Source organism: Misgurnus anguillicaudatus, chromosome 8, assembly GCF_027580225.2.
Source record: "Misgurnus anguillicaudatus chromosome 8, ASM2758022v2, whole genome shotgun sequence".
Classification (NCBI taxonomy): domain Eukaryota; kingdom Metazoa; phylum Chordata; class Actinopteri; order Cypriniformes; family Cobitidae; genus Misgurnus; species Misgurnus anguillicaudatus.
In genome coordinates, this window is record NC_073344.2 from 36,850,253 (window position 1) to 36,856,193 (window position 5,941).

The following is a 5,941-nucleotide window of genomic DNA, read 5'->3' on the forward strand; positions in this document are numbered from 1 at the left end:
GCAACCACTCCCATACTGTACTTGGGCTCCAAGTGCCTGGCTGCCTTCAACTCCAGCGCTGTTTCTATTTCTGTTGTAGCGTTGCAGTCGCCGTCTGCTAAAACATTCATGGCACAGTCCTCTTAGCATGTGGCTTCTGCGGCAATGTTGCAGTTTGAAGCGTTAGCCGACGCACCGCACCGAGTGATACTGACAAATGGTGCGTCAAATGATGGGTGACAGACCAGTTAATCATGGGCTGCCGTCTCCGGGGACGAGCTCATCGAGTCTGATGTAATGGATGTTATTACGGCCAGTGACATGACAACTGCGACCTTGCGCGTGGATGTGTAAAGCCACAAAAACAATTGTCAAAGCAGGTGCCGCGAAAATGCGATAACGTCGGCTTTTCGTGCTTCTTGGGAAGGGGAGCGTCCAAAGGGGAGAGAGTGACAAACGGAAATGGCAGTTGCATAAACTGTCACAATAATGAGATCTTATCCTATGCATGTAGTCCTGCCAGTGCCGCTTAATTTTTAGTCATGACAGGGTTTCACGCCCCCTCGGTTCCACATGAACAGCTTTAACAAACGCAGTGATGAAAGTGGTACAGTGCACAATTGCGCATCACGCGTATCTCCGGCGTCAAGGCCTCTTGACCGCAGGCCAGGGCACCAAGGTAAACTGGTGAACGATCACATCGCACAAAGCCAAAAGATCGATATTTTGCACTCCAGCAACGCAGTGCTTTGTTCCAAGTCAAAATGAAACTTTTTTGGTTTTTAGTTTAAATATGTTAGTCTACTTTCAAAATTGCCTGCTTCCATAAAGTCAAACTGAAATTAAAATCTTTTTTGCAATATTGTTTTTTTTTTTTTTTTTTACAAATAAATTATCTTATTTATCTTATGATTTTATTATTTATTTATTTATTTTTACAAATGTGAGCTTCATTAGTACTTAAAAATTCACGTACACTCATAATCTTTAAAGAGCACCTATTGTCCGATTCATGATTTTCCGCGGTGTGTAAGTGTGTATTAGTACATGTTATCGATATGCAAAAGGAACATACCCCAAAGTAAATGATGATGCGAGTTATCGTCTCCAACCTAAATCTCTTTTCTTGGAGTACAACAAACACACGGATTGTAGGCAACAGTTTACTTCCTGGGATTTGGTGATGTAGACAAGACCGACATTATTATAATTCCTCCCGCTTCACTCACAGCCTGTAAGTTAACTCCTGTTAGCATTGCAGTGTGAGCGAATCTTTCAAACATGGTAAGGAGCGTCACATTTCTGGCTGACGTCAGATGTATTCAGGCAGGCCCGGGGTAGGTAATCGAGAGAACCGGGAGAACTTCCGGTGGGCCGCTTAACTTTTGGGTTACGTTTTTTTAAACATTTGTCAGGTTAGTGAGTCTATCTTGTCTTAAAAAACACACGTTCCGCATTCTGACAATGCAGCGTGCAGCCTCTGCATGGGTTGTACCATGTGAGGAAGTTCTCCCCACCCATAGAGTTGGTTGGTTCCATAGCCCGTCTTCTCCAAAACTTTTCTCCGGTAGACTACTGCTGGCGCCTACCGATAGCTGGGACGGCCCTACCGTAACGGGATGCGTTATGAAGGTTGGGTGGGAGAAAGAGGACAGGAGGGGATGAAAAGGCATTGGAGGAGGATGCTGCCAAATGTGCCAAGCTTAATGATTTATTTTCAAGAGGACCAAAACAAGTGGCAACAGGTAAAGAGAGATAGGCCTATGATTAGCATTAGCATCGTAATTATTTGGCTAATACCGTTGTCAACCTATTCACAAGCAATATACAATTTAATTAAAAGCCTTTTGTGTATCACCCAATACATGGTGATTCATAGACTTTGCAAATATTATGTGATTTAATATTGATAACAAAACTCAAGCTTGATCTGTATATGCAGTAAAATTACTTTGTATTATTATTCAATTTTATTACTAATTATTTTTTTGTAGTGAATAAGAATATTATTTAATTTTTATTTAACCTTTAGCAGTTGGGTTGTTTTAACCCAACTGTTGGGTTATTGTCAATCAACAACGTTGAAAAAACCCAGCAGTTGGGTTAAAACAACCCTGTCCAATAGTGACCCAGCCCTGGGTTAAAAACAACCCAGCATTGTTAGTAAGACCTGAACTGTTGCTTCATTTATCCATTTTGTAAAAAAGTGGTCCGGTCTTGGGCCTGAAACTCCCGGGCTGAAAAGTGGCCCCACTCCGGCCCTGTATTCGGGCCAATCACAACATACAGATTAGCTGGCCAATCAGGGACACAAAGCTTTTCAAATCCGTGCGTTTCAGGAAGAGAGTGAAATCTGGAGCTACAAAAATGCACGGTATGTGGAAAATAATGTTTTTTAAACCCTAAAACACGCGAACACATTGTATTATACCAAACATACACAATATCGTTGTTTTTAGCAATTAAGTAGGTGCTCTTTAATCAAAAATGCAAATCTTCAATCTTCAAAACGATCTTTCTTTACTTCCGGTCACGGAGTATGGCGGTGGGCAAGGCCCGGGAATTTTTTCGCAGGCCAACCCAGAAGTTAACTGACTCTCTCCCAAAAAACCCATTCATGTTTCCCATAGACTTTTGGATTATTGCAAAAAATAAGATCTTTGTTAAACAAAATTAAAGACATGTTTTGTCCAACAAGGTAATCTGCACAGATGAACACAAATTTTATTTTGAATTTTGAAGTTTAAATGCTTTCCCCAGAAATATAAAAAAGATGAATCTGTGAAAACTTGTTAGACCAAATGTGTAAAAGTCATAACCTTTGTTAAACACAGAGCTTAATTTTTCATGATAATCCAAAAGTCAATGGGAAAATTAATGGGCTTTATTGCGAGGAAACCAGCATCCCACTAACTTCTGTGTTAGCTTTGAAAAATACATCCCTGTGGCACTCTAGCAACATGACCCAACTTTCAACGATCCAATAAATTCTCGATGGAATTCAAGTCCAGCCCTGCCTTTATTTTTTTTTAGAAGCATTATCACTCCTTTAGAAATACGTAATGAGTTCTAATTGTGTAGCTGGGTCATTCTACAGAAAAGGTGGAATTCGGGTGATGAAAATTTGCTTAAATGATCTTCTTTCAACATACCCAAAACTTCTTTTATAGCATTAATTAACTTGTCAAATCTATGAATCCACAAAACGGGGAGCTTAATCTATTTTTAACTTTTTAATACATTTTAATAAAGAATCCATGAGTCATTTATTTGTCATTGGTGTTACCTGTGATTTAAACAACATTAATGTTGATACAAAATATTTTTTCTCATTACAGCTTGTGTATGTAGTTAAAGGTTGAGTAGAGGAATGATAACAGCAAAAATAATTGATTATTAATATTTGTTTAATTAAATTCTTTTTCTTTACCTAGCATTGTATGAAATTATTTGATTCTCAGCTTGACTTTTTTCTTTAAAACCAACAAAAACAAAAATATTCAACCAAAAAGGCTTTGAGCAAAGACTGAAATATCAACAATGTCTTACATCCCATATCAACAACAAAATATTACTAGAAAGTACAAGAAAATACATTCATAACACCAAAACTTGGTTTAACACCAATGACACAATGTAACACCAATGACAAAATTAGAATATAATAATAGATAATGAATATGATAAAACTTATAAACTTTCATAAAATTTTCCAACTTGTTTTGTTTTTATGCTTTTATGTTGGTCAGTTAAAGGAATAGTGCTTAGGAAGTACTAATTAGAGAAGTAACACTAATGACGGTAACACCAATGATGATAACACCAATGACAATTTACAGAAAAAAATAATATTTAAACAAAATGGCTGCCATTAGCCATGTGCTATTTCATCAGAGATGTAACAATCACATACTTATTCAGTATAATGCATTTTTGTGTAAAGATCTTAAAACTCCCAGCTATAAAAAAAGAGTAACACTAATGACATCCAAAAAATCTTATCTCAAAATTCTTAGATATATCATCATATTTTAGACAAACAAGGTAAGACATCTCAAAAACCTTTTGCCTTACTCCACTGCAATTCTTTCACTGACCTCTTGACCCAGAAAAAAATTAAAAGAGCTGATGCATTGTTTCAAAATAAAAGTGCTTTGGTAGTGTAACACCAATGACATAAATTTGGGGGACAAATATTTATTTGATATTATTCATATTAATAGTGTATTTTTACCATTTCAGTGTTGTTGTAAATTCATACAGGGTTAAAGGTGAATGTAAATTAGATTTGTTTTATAAAAAACATGGTTTTAAATAAGAAGTACACAGTTCAACTTCCATGTATGATCAAAGGGACAGGGCAATTTTCAGGACCAGACATTTAGGAAAAAAAGAAAATTAAATAAATAAACTCTCTCATCATTTTAAGGACAGTCTTAAATTTATATCATTATGGGATTATTGGGTCAAATTAAATTATTAAGGGGTCTGCAAAAGCAAGGGACAAGCATTTCCACCTTTTTTGTAGAATGACCCAGCTGGTCCAGTGTGTTGTGATTCGAAAGCAGCTTAGTGCACGTTGTCCAGAAAGGTCACACCAGATTGAGGAAGCTGTCCTCAGCAAAGGCCAAACAAAGGGCATTTGACCAAAATCAAAATAGTCAAAAATTCAGAATATTGTCATAATATACCTGGAAAGTAGAGGGCTGTAGTCCAAACCAACCGTTCTCTGTAGTCCTTGAAAAGCGAAATATATTGCTCGTCATACCCCAACCATACCCTTAACATAAATCCTAACAATTTTTAAACCCTCAAATTAGTGTGAAATAATAGTTTGAGGAGTATTTCTTAAAAGCCCCTAACCCAATCCTTAAACTAAATCTAACATGCACACTAACCTAATCCTGCAATCTGATTGGTTAATGAAAATGTTGATCCAGGACCAACAATGGTGTTGATCCAGGATCACATCTTACTTGGTGAAATCACGTTCACCGTGACTTTAGACACAGATCATCCAATCAGATTTTGCGGTTTGCGATTTTGAAACCTTGTGTAACTGTAAAACCACTCATCTTTTTCTCACCCTCTGTAATCCTTTCACGAAACAATCAAGTGTTAAATTGGGTCGATAATCTGACCCAGACTCTCTTAGGTCCATTCCCCCGACACAAAAAGCAGGTAAATGGCAGAGTGAGCACACCTCAGAACAAAAAGCATGCTGTCCCTTCAGGGAACATCCACACACACACAGTGAATCCTGTTTCTCGGTGTGACTGAAAACTGCCCACACACTCGGTCTGCCCTCCGGCAATTCACTAACATTTTAAAATGCATCCCATGCCAATATAGAAAGGTAATGCAATGTCAATATCTATGGGAGAAGTGGATATTTTTGTCCCTCGAATAACAGTAAAATGTAACAGTGCATAATAACATTTACTGCAACCTGACTGTTATGCACACAATTACATTCACGTTGTTGACCCAGACGTCTGCAAATTCCAACAATTAATAACTTGACTGCGAGGTTGTTAACAATGGCTTAGCCTTTGTTTATATATAATTAGCGCGAACGAGCCTTTCTCCATCCACTGTATCGGTTCACTTTCCAACGAGAGTGATTTAATTTTCAACATCTGAGAGCAGAAACAATTTAAGAACTCATTAATGGCTCGTTGAAAGTACTTTAATTTAGTTAATCTTAAATAGTTTGGGATTAAATCACTAAGTATAAATTTGATGAAATAAAAAAGGAGCATTTGACATCGGCGTGCAGGGAAAAAAATAAATTAAAAGGAATGGTAGAGCTTCTGAGGAGAGCAGCAGGTCATCACAATAATGGTTTTTAAGCAGAGCAGACTGACCTTCATGAAGCCCTGCTTTTCATCTGGATCTGACATTTAGTGACAAGATAATATTCTCCGTATTTTACCATCTCCCTTACTAACCACGCGACACA